The 11635-nt window shown below is 47.7% G+C and overlaps 1 pseudogene; it reads left to right on the forward strand.

The window, feature by feature from the left end:
• The first annotated feature begins 9112 nt into the window (after positions 1-9112).
• LOC147987112 (flotillin-like protein 2 pseudogene) lies at positions 9113-9836 on the forward strand (annotated as a pseudogene).
• The last annotated feature ends 1799 nt before the right edge of the window (positions 9837-11635 follow it).

Genomic DNA, 11635 nt, shown 5'->3' on the forward strand with positions numbered 1-11635 from the left:
ACTCCTCTAACTTTAGGGGATTGACTAGGTCCGGCCACCTTTAGAGGAGTAAAATTTTACACATCTAAAGATACTCGACGGTTTACTCCTCTAAAGTTTAGGCGCTTCGCTAGAGATGCTCTAAGTGTGATAAACATCGGGAATGCCATGCTACCCTGCATTAGTCCCATGGATATGCAGCCATGAATTCAATATAAAAAAATCTAGAAGACTAACTGCTTATTGACAATGAAGCATACCATTATAGGAGAATACACAAGGTGAATATATAAAATTAAAATGATATGCTATGATAATACATGACATGATTAGATATGATTAAACAATATACTAGGTTAATAAATATAATTAAGACGATATACTAGGTGTAATCCATTCAAAATAGTGTTCTTAACTCAACGTGCATTTGAGTATTATGCTTTAAGTTCTACAAAGATGGTACCGATTGATGTCACTGTTTCTATCAGGTCAAATGATGAGGCACATGGAGGAAAAGAAGAAAAGTTTACATGGAAGTAATCGACATTTAGAATAGTTTTGTATTGAGAAAATAAAAAAAGATATTGCTGGAAAAGAATGAGTAAAATAAAGGAAAATAAAAATTACATGCTTTTGCATGGAGAGCCATAGATTTCGGTGCCTATTGTCTTTATTTATCACACAAGAAGAATCTTAACATCACCACGCTAATTCTAATACAAGAGTTATACCAAAAAATTATCATGTTCCTTTGAAACGTAGTTATTTGGGTACAACAATTTTCAATATTTTGGTTGGCAAGCTAATATGGTGGTGAACTAAATGGAAGAATGGTTGGGAAGCATATAAGTGGTAGAGAAAAAGTGGTAACTATGAATCTTGTCGTCTGGAAAGAAAACATCTTAAAAAGTGTGCAACTATATTTTTTCTAAGGCCAGATCTTGATGTATAAAAAATAACTTGGATTGATCAGGGTCATTTTTTAAATATTATATCAGAAGTAACTATAGTTGTAACAACATTAAAAAAAATTGGTCGCACAAATTCACAGGTCTTTCATTGGTTTGCTGTGTAACAAAAGCTTAAATTGCTAATTTGTGCATGATATGAATATCAATTTTGTAACACATGAGAGAAGCTCATAATTCAAGATCACTTATTTGATATGACTCAACAAGAACAATCAAATCATCACTTGTTAATGTGTCTATTTTCCATGGTACCCTTCAGAAACGTGTGATGAAAAAGCCTGGTTACAAAGTGTGTGACCACATTAAGGATGATGCTATTTAAGAATTTGCAGACTTCTTTCAGAAAGTAAAAGTTAAAATTTAGTGCCAAAAGATTAACTAGTTCTTGAATGTAGGGTTTTAAGATTTGAGATATTGGAGGTACCAAAAAATAGGTATGATGTTTTTCAATACATTTCCTTTTGAACCTTCTAGGTTCTGCACAACATAACTGCCCAGTGATGTTACTGTGGAGATTGGGGACATGTCTTTCCACCTTCATAATGTAATATGCATTTCCAAAAGTGTTGTTCTTGAACCGTTGATCGAGGAGAGTTCAGACCAAGAAGAGTGCATCATCAAACCAAATGATGTCCCAGGGGGTGCAAAATCGTTTGAGATGGTGGCAAGATTCTGCTATGAAGTGAAAATATGACTTTCTTTTGCAAATGTTGTCCACCTATGTTGTGCCTATGAGCATCTCCAGATGACTGAAACGACATCTGATAACAACTTGATTGCATACACAGAAATGTTTTTCTAATCAAGTGGTGCTTTAATGGAAAACAACAGGAGAACTACGTCCCTTAATGAAAGCAACAGGAAAAGGAATGCATGTTTTAATTGGACATTTTCCCTGGCGACAGGAGATATTTCCCCATCTCATTCTTGATTGACTTTCTTTTAGCTGCACGTAATGCTGGAATCTCTATGCGTCCAAATGAGTGCATACATCACGGAACGCCTGTTTTTTATACGCAACAGGTAGCTGCTGATTCCCGGTTAAGTTACAGCACCTCCAACGGCAACCCGCAAATTTTTTTTAAACCCGTCTGCGGACATGGAAAGTTGAGTCTGCGGACAAGTATGAGGGAGGCGGCCATCCAACCATAACTGCATACATTTTCAAAACAACTCAAATCATCCGGACGAAATACGATCAAACCGGACTAATTTTGATATAAACACGGCAAATTTCATTGAAAGTAGGATCATTTATATATAAAACTGGACGATATTTCGTTCGGTGAACTAAACACCTAAAACTAAAACCCTAAACCATCATATACTTCACGGTGACCTCGTAGGCCATGCCGAGCTAGCCGGCGGCTCCTCTTCCGTCACTGTTACCCGACCTGACATCGGAGCCGTCGTCGTCGGGTTTGGGTGGCGGAAGCTGGCGTCGTCGCGGCAGGGCTTCCCGGCGGCCGTCTGATACTCACGGATGATCCTCCCAGCCTCCTCCTGCGCCGTGCGAAGTGCGGTCGCACCCACCGAGGACATGGGCTGGGGGAGAGGGCGGCAGTCGTTGGAGGCGGCGGTGGCGATCTCGGCGAGGGACTATTCCTTGCCGTACCTGGCCATCTCCCCGTCGACGCGGTGGAGGCGGCGCTTGGCCGTCTTCGACGTCGTCAGGGAGCGGTCTAAGGCCCTGGCATACGCCAGGTCCGGGTCCGCCGCGATGTGTGGCAGCGGGGCATCCGACTCCGCGAAATTGGATCGACGCGAGCGTTGTGGCTGTTCCGCTGGCGCTGCTCCCGTCTGACGTACTCATGCACCGTCATGGCGTTCTGAGACGACGACGAGGAGCCGCCACTGTGGAGGTAGTGCAGAATGCGCCCGCGTGCCTTGGGCCATGGCGGCGGCGAGCGGCGCTCCTCCTTGATGAAGCGCCGGGGCGGCGGCGAGAGCCGCACCTCCTTGACGCATCGGGGCGGCGGCAAGAGCCGCTCCTCCTTGACGTTGCATCCGATTTGGACGCCGCGGCTACGCAGTGGCGGAGAGCGTGGAGGGTTGCCAGCTCCGGCTTCACGGGGAGGAGCACCGTCGGTGGCGGACTCGTGCCGTTGGTGTGGACGATGGAGCCATAGAGCATCAGCTCTATCTGCTCCTCGAACTCTGCATCCATGCCAGCGTAGACCTGGCCCGGCACTGCCGGCGTGGACTGCGGCGGTGGCTGTTGCTGGTCCTCCTCGTCGCCGGAGGGGATGACGATCTCCACCGGCGTCGAGTCGCCGCCAGCCGACTAGGACGACGACCCCGGAGTTCAAGGGCGGCGTCTCGATGAGCCACCAGATCCCGCCCCGGAACCGCCTGCCGGCGACGACGATCAGGACTTGCCCATCGCCGGAGATGTGGAGGGAGATGGGCGAGGAGGAGGGGAAGGATGCGACGTGGACGGCGCCGGAGCGCGGCTTAAATAGCCGCAGGCAGGCCATGCGAAGGGTCGGTCAGCCGCTTCGCAGCGCAGTGGACGCAGTTTGTTACTCGGGAATCTACGTCCGCATTGAAGTGGCGGCTGCTGAGAGGTCACGACGGTTAGCACCGCCCTCCCTTCCCCGGCCAAATCGTGGCATCAATGCCGGCCTACGCGTGCTTTGGGCAGACATGAATGCGACACGGTAAAGGGCGCATGTATCGGAAAGAAAGCGCGGAAGGGGCAGATGACGCTTTTTGATGGGTCAAGACGGTCAGAAACGGATTTGGGATCGTTTCGGACTCCCGCAAACTAGCCCACTTCCTGGTTTACGGAAGAAATTACGTGTGGACCGCTTCACGGATCGATACAAGTCAACACTGGATGATTTCCGTGATCCGAACGGTTGCGAGAGGTGTAAGGGTCAACGTTGGGATGCCCTTAAGCCGGCAGCGTGGCCTCAGTTTCAGCTGATGGCTCGTAATTTCTGCGTGGCTGCAAAAGTCTGAAGCAAATACTTTCGGAAACCGTGCGTGTCTGCACGCAGTGGTTCGTCTGAATCTCACAACTTCAGGCATTGCATATATCTGAATACGGTTGGCTATTCTCGGATGGTCTTTGGGACGTCGGGCGGTTAAACTTTGCAGATCGTATCCACTTTCCGTCTGACGATGACTCCGTTCCGTCCATGCTCCATACTCCAAACCTTGGTCTCGGGGGCGTTTGACTCAGCGAAAGGGGCACACTCTCACACGTTTCTTATCATCTTCTGAAGAAGCAAGCGTTAACGACCGTGCGTGCATCAGCAACAACCCGTCAGATCGGTCGCCGTCCAGAACCCAAATCCCGTGTCGCCTAGCGCCGGAGCCGGAAATGTCCCGGCGGCCGTCGAGCTCGATCGAGCCAACCGATCTTCAGTTCCCAGACGATACGTAAGTGGTTCAATTCGTTCGCGCCGTCAGAAATTGAGTCAGACCGGCTAAAGAGTGCAGAGCTAGGTAACTGTCCGACGACGCGTCTCCATCATCCGGTGGACTACGTGGTGGTAAATAAGATCGTTCCGTGCCGGGCAGCGCAGGTCGGTCGACGTGCGTGCGTGGCTGGCTTTTTCACCGGTGCAGCTGCGTGATGCGGAGGAGGTGCGTGGGAAGGGGTGCACCGTGCACGTACTGAAGGATGCGAGTTCTGAGAGAGTAGTGCAAGGGAAGGGGAAGTATCCTGAGTACCGTGCAGTAGTCGACAGTCCTGGACTGGGCACATGGCTTTGTGATGATCTACGACTCTATCTCGTGTGCGTACTCTGCTCTGCTCTGCATTATTGGAGTGGCATGGATATCATCCTTGACTATATTTCTCTACGTACATGATCACCTCCAGTTGCACATGCCTGCCGGGAGCGACTGTCAACTGCGGATAGATAATCCTATATATACTTAAATAGTTGATCCTCAGTAATTTAACTATCTTAACATGCAACTATGCCAATTCATCATGCCGCCATTCATGCCCTATTAAATTTAATTCTCTTAGCATTTACTATATCACTATGCATGAGAAAAGATACGTGATATTTATATTAAATAAATTTCTCCAACTATGTAATAATCAAATATATTAAACAAATTATATTTGCTTAAGTTTCAATTCTCATATTGCTAATTAGAACACACTCCCTGGATCTATATCCGAGTCGCCCCCGCTCGGGCGACTCGGGAGATTTCCCAGCCCTAGTCGCGTCGGGGCCGAATCCACCTTCCCTCACCCTGTCGCCACGGAGGATGCCACCCGGATGCGCCCGAGAGCCGACGGTGGTGGCGGGGATCCTCCTCTCTCCAGCGTCTCACGGGTGGTGCGGAGCCCTTGCACGTGTGGAGGCGCGGCAGATCCGGCGACGGCGATGGCTGAGTTGGCTGGCCCTGCGACAAGTGACTGCGGTGCATCGGGCAGCCCGGTCACGGGCGATGGCGGGTGGCGACTTCCCTGGTTCTGGTGGCGGCTAATTATGCTGCGGTGGCGCGTCATCCGGCTTCGGATCGGCGGCGGCGTGGAGGGCCTGGTGAGCTGCTTGGCGGCACCTCCGACCAGATCTATTCTAGCCAGTGCAGTCGGCGGTGGTGGTCATCTCCTCCGTCGGAGGTGGTCGACCTGAGGCTGGGTGGTCGTATCTCAAGATCCGTCATCTAGTCCCGGCTGCGAGTCAGGGAGACACCATTGATGGTGAAAACCGAGCCAATGGCAGGCGATGGCGGCGTTCTGCATCGTTATCTTGATGGAGGCATCGTCGAGTAACTACTGTCAACCCACTCGTGCTGCTTCGGGGGAAACCCTAGGATCTGGTATTCTAGATCGGACGATGGCGGCACTATGGTGTCGTTTCTCTCTTGGGAGTATCGTTTGTGTAGCAGCTCTGGAAGACAGAGGCAGGAGGCAGAGCGACTTTGTCTTGAATGGAGCTTCGATGGACATGTCAATTCATGCCTGATGGACATGTGCTATGCTTTGTCATGCCTGGTCGACAGGTGTTACGCACGACAGATCTTCCAGATTCTCCACGTCGGGGTGGACGAGCGCATGACGGTGGCGTCGTTGGGCGTCCTGGTGGTGTCGACGGTTGGTCGGACTGGCAAGGACGATCCGGGTCTCTCTCCTGAAGATGTGACAGCGGTTCGATGATGATGACGACTTCTAAAACGTGTGCATGTGGTATACGCTTTAGGTATGCCGCACCGGTTGTTGGTCCCGATACGTTATATGAATGAATCGGCAACGACATCGTATATAGATATGGGGAGTGAGAGCACTCCATATTATTAAATTTGTAGGTGTGAGTGATGACTTCAGATGGGTTGATGTATCTTTTTATCAGACCTTTATGAAATAATTAATAAAGATGATCATATGCATTGATTGATGGAGAGACCCATACCGTCAAATCTCATAGAATTATTGGATCCAGTTTCAGCTACAATGCGCAGGTATCATTTCTAATTTCTATTCTTACTGTCTCAGTTGGTAGTCTCCGTTATGAGTTTATTTTCGTCTCATCTTCCATGGTTTTTTGGGTACCTCCTCCCACCTTCGCTGGTTTTTTCGTAGATTTTTTTTCGTCTCCTCCCCCCACTTTATCGGTTTATTTTTGCGTCACCTTCTTACACAACGAAAAAAACTGAATGGATCAGAACTTTCCATACTGACGCAAATTATTTAGTAATCTATTTATGTAAAAGAATCAGTCACAATCAATCTCTAAAGATCAAATCTAAATTAATTAATCTTCATAACGTTTGTTTCCTTTCGAATCATGTCCATAACTTTCTTTTCTTGTTTGGGCAAAAACTGTTCGATAGCAGAGATTAGGAAGCTTCCTATGAACATAGTAATAGGAAGTATTCTTTTTCTTGATGATTCGTTTCCATGCATGATGATAGTAAATAAGACCAACATTCACCACTATTTATCAACGTCAGCAATCGTATCCATTCCTACCAGTTTTAAGGAAATCCGTTCGCTACGTCTTTTTTAAGGGGATCCGCTCGCTACGTCGTCGTTGCACGTTATTTTCACGAGCAATTACCCTAAAAAAACACAGCGCCCTACCTCGACTTCCCTACCTGGACGCCGCCGCTGCCGCCCACCGATCTCGCCGCCTCCCGGCGATCCCCTCCTCCCTCCCGCAGCTCGAACGACCCACTTTTTTGGCCACGAGCACCACCTGCCTCTTCGCCCATGCGTCGCCCCTCCTCTTCACCATAGCCACGAGCACCATCCGAGGCAGAGCCGCGGCGCCTCCACAGATGCGGCGGAGACTCCATATCCAGTGTAGACGGCGATGTAAATCTTCTCCCACTCTGCTCCTTCCCCTGGTTACCGGCCTGCTCCATCTCCCCTCTTCTTCGTGTGGATCTGCTCATGTGCAGCAGTAAACTTTATTTAGGTAGAACTATTCTTCTAGGCCTTTTTTTGTTACTTACAAATTAACTTTTTGAGCCAATGCTTACGGCATGAAGTATTACCAAGAGTTCCTTAATCAATCTGCTTGTCCATCGTTTCATTTGGTTCAATTACTATCAGCAAGAACGCATTGTGAAACCGTTAGCTTATGAATGTGTGCTCTTCCTGCAATAATAACATTTGCAATGTAAGGGCCGCGGCACACCCATGCATCAGGATGATGTGCACCACGTGGGAAGTAATACTAATATGGCCTAAGTGGATAATGAAATATCCAAAGATACACTTGACTGGATCAATTTTTTCTCTGGAATTGTTCCTCATGATGCGCAGATGTAGATGCTATATTTTTAAAATTTCAGATCACCTATGCATGCCAATGTGATTCTTATCCTTTTCATTAGACAGTGTGTTCCCATCAATCCATCCATGCACCGAACCGATTTTTTTTACTTTGTTCAGGTTGCAATTACGAACGAGTAGCATATTTATGCACTGAACTACTTGCATAAGATGGGAAATACTTCTTACTCGCGTGAGTGGAATTTTGGAATAGAGAAAGAACATACAACAGAGATCACATAATTAATTGATTACATAAACTGAGATCATGTAAAACAAGTTTGATAGGTCCGTTGCGGCGAGGTGGGCTGCGTGTGCGGGTGCTGTGGTGAGGTGGTGGACATGCGGGAGCGCCAGCGATGAGGTCGGTGATGTGCCGCGGCAAGTGTGCGGCTATTAGCCATGAACCTTCCGTAGCAGTTTTTTGCATGAGCCCATGTTTTTTTGTGTTCGGGCCTTGCCATAATTAGCGGATTAACCATGAAAAAAACATGACGTTCAGTTTGTTGTCAAATGGTGCCGTGATTTTTGGAACACACCAACACGACTGAAAGCAGTCATATTCAGTTATAGAGGTATACATTTATACGAGATATATACAGGCAGGTGAGGCTAGTAACCCAACTAAGTCCTGAGCTGACCTTGCTAATCCTTTACTCGCGATAAATACGCAGACGATAAGGAAAGGTTGTTACGGAAAGAGCAATGGGAGAGAGAGAATCACGTGGCGGCAGGTGGACCCGAACATATGCTTCAACAAAGAAAACGGAAGCGTAGGATCATGGTGCGTGATTATAGGAGGAGGCTATTAAATCTCACGCGGAAATCACGGCTGAGCGATTCTCGCACGATCCGAAGTTCACACCCAATCGACCGTTTCCCCCAGTTGATGGCCTGCATGTGTGCTGTGCTAAAACGGTCGCTGCCATGGCAGCGAAACCCGCAGCTAAAATGCTGCCAGTGCCAAGTTGAGAACTCGAGATCGTCAGTGGTGCATGCACGACAGCGGCGGCGAGAGTCTATGGTGCATGGGGAGGGAAGAAAAGAAGGAGAGGGGAAGCTTGGGGACATGGTAGTTTACCCGGGGGCTGCTGGTGGGCACGCTGAGAAAAAAATAGCGGCGGCAGTGACATTTTTTCTCAGTCCTCTTAGTCGGACCGGTTGAAGACCAGACCGGATCGGACCGACAATTTTCCAGGCCGATTTTAGCAGACCAGATCATCCATTTTCTCTAAGAAGCCAGGACCAGTGTGTCAAAAACCAATTGAGCCACGAGCGGTACGTCCAGCCCTGCCCACCGTCGAAGCGAAGCTCCTACTCCACGTGAAGTTGATCGCGATGTTGCACTCGTATGGTAGGAGCCACGGGCAGGGCATGGTGAAGGGTTAAAGGGCTGATTGAGGGTGAGACCCGGATGCTGGTGGCGCAGCTAACCATGGACGAGATTTTCACCTGCACCAAAAAGTTCAAGCAGGAGGTGTTCAGCAGCGTGCAGAAGGAGCTGGACCAATTCGGCCTCTTCATCTACAATGCCACCGTGAAGCAGCTGGTGGACGTGCCGGGGCATGAGTACTTCTCCTACCTTGGCGAGAATACACAACAGGAGGCAGCGAGCAGGGCAAGGTGGATGTTTGTGGAGCGGGATGGCCTCACGTGCCAGAACGCCGCTAAGGTGGACGCCGAGAACAAGGTGCTCTCTGTGTGGCAGCAGGGCGAGGCGCTCAAGGAGAAGGCCAAGGTCAAGGCGGAGGTGCGGGTGTTTGAGAACACTAGGAAGGCCGACAATGCCGCCTCAATGACCGACCTCGCCATGAAGGGGAAGGCTGGGACTGGCAGGCCAAGGTCGCCGAGGTTGAGGCCGCCAAGGCTGTCACCATCCGCGATGCCGAGCTGCAGATGGAGGTTAAGACGAAGAACGTGCTCTGCCAAACTGACAAGCTCAAGGTCGAGCAGCTTAGCAAGTCCACAGTACACTACGACACACAGGTTGGTTATGCAATAAGCATGTATAAAAATATAGTACTAGGGACAAGAGAAATTCATATTTATTGACCTCAGCATTTTATATTTTGTAGGTTCAAGAATCGAACACGCTCTTCTACAGCTGGCAGAAGGCGGCGGATACGACATTTGTATAAGGAGATGAAGGCGGCGGTGAGGTGAAGCGGCCAAGCAGAAACACATGCATGTCTCGATATGGGAGGAAAGGAAGGGAGATAAGGTGAGGGTTAGCATAAAATATTTTCTCAATAAATTACTTAAAAATATCCAAGAAATTACGGATGACCAGCTATCATTATATAAAGGGGAAATCCGTTCTTTGCTCATGGAGAAATGTAACATAGTTTTTATGGGCAATATACCACATCCCTAAATAGTAGATATTCGTGAGAATAACCATCAACATGTGATTTAGAGGTGAGCCTAAAATTATTAAAATTGGGATGCCACTCAATCTACTAGAAACTGCTCATTTCTAGTATTTGTCCAATGAACATATATTTTCCATACCACCATCATAAAAAAATTATTCTAATCTTTGTTTATATTAGAATACCTTTGTAGGTCATAAAAACTGATGGATTTGATTGTGCTTCGGAGATGTCGACTGACAAAGACCCTGATGTAACGATGATGGAGGGGGCTAAGAATTCAACGAGTTTTACACAACCAAAAGAGGTGCATGCAAATAATTGTTCTTCTTTGTATGTATGTTGGACATGATATAATACTCAAAAGGTATATTTCTATATATATTTAATTTTGTAGAATATGAGAGAGATGGAGATGGATTATGTCGGGGTTCAAAAAGAAACCCATTAAGAGGGTTTTTGGGGCGAGGAAGGGGACAAAAATTCACCATGTTTTATACAACAAAAAGATGTGCAAGTGATGATATCCCACAACAACGACGCACTCAAAATAAAGCAAACCGGCTAGAATTACGATAAATGTTTATGGCAACATTTATTTCCAACCGGTATTTCGATGAGTAAGTTCAATGATGTTCACATAATTCAAGGAAAATATTTTAAAAGCCCGTAGCAACGCACGGGCATTCTACTAGGTTTTCGTCCCATCTCCCATAGGTTTTTTGGTACCTCCTCCCACCTTCGCTGGGTTTTTTTTCGTCCCCTCTCCCCACTTCATCGGTTTATTTTTGCGTCACCCTCTGACACAACAAAAGAAATCTGAACAGATCAGAACTTTCCATACTGGTGCAAATTATTTAATAATGTACAATCAATCACGAACAATCTCTAAAGATCAAATCTAAATTAATTAACCTTACCTTAAATCACTCAATCACATTAATTAGAAAACAAATAATTAATTTTCAGAAAAATCGCTCAATCATATTAACCTTACCTTAACTCACGCATGGTAATCAATCTTCAAACAAAGGAAACAATACATCGAGGGAGCAGTAAATAAACTCCCTTTCTTATGACATGTATATGATCTTCCCTTCCCTCTCCGTTGTCGAGCATTCTTGATTCTCGAGTACGATGCTTGGGTTGCGTCACTGGGTCGCGACGGTGCCGGAGGACGAGGACGGCGAGGCCGGGTGCCGCGGCACCGCGTTGGCCGTGGCCGGTGAAGGGGCGGAAGAAGGGCGGTTTCCCTGGCCCTGACCGTGGCCGTGGCTCTGGGAGTTGGTGCGGTGGAAGCGGCACTTGAAGGACCCGGCGTGGGTGGCCAGCGTGCAGACGCACTTGGAAGCGAGCCCGTGGTCCGCGTCGGACGGCGCCGACACCGACCCGGGCCAGCTCCTCCACGTATTCTTGGAGCTGAGGCTGGTCGATTTACATGAAATTAATTCCCTAAGTTGTGGTGGCAAATATAATACACATAATCCGTATTGTTATGCACGCATGTGTGTGTGAAATAGATGAATTATGGTCCTGTATCCAATAAGATGAATGTGTGTGTGTGT

The sequence above is a fragment of the Triticum urartu genome, chromosome 2A (genome assembly GCF_056163025.1).
Source record: "Triticum urartu cultivar PI428250 chromosome 2A, HENAU_Tu73, whole genome shotgun sequence".
Lineage (NCBI taxonomy): Eukaryota > Viridiplantae > Streptophyta > Magnoliopsida > Poales > Poaceae > Triticum > Triticum urartu.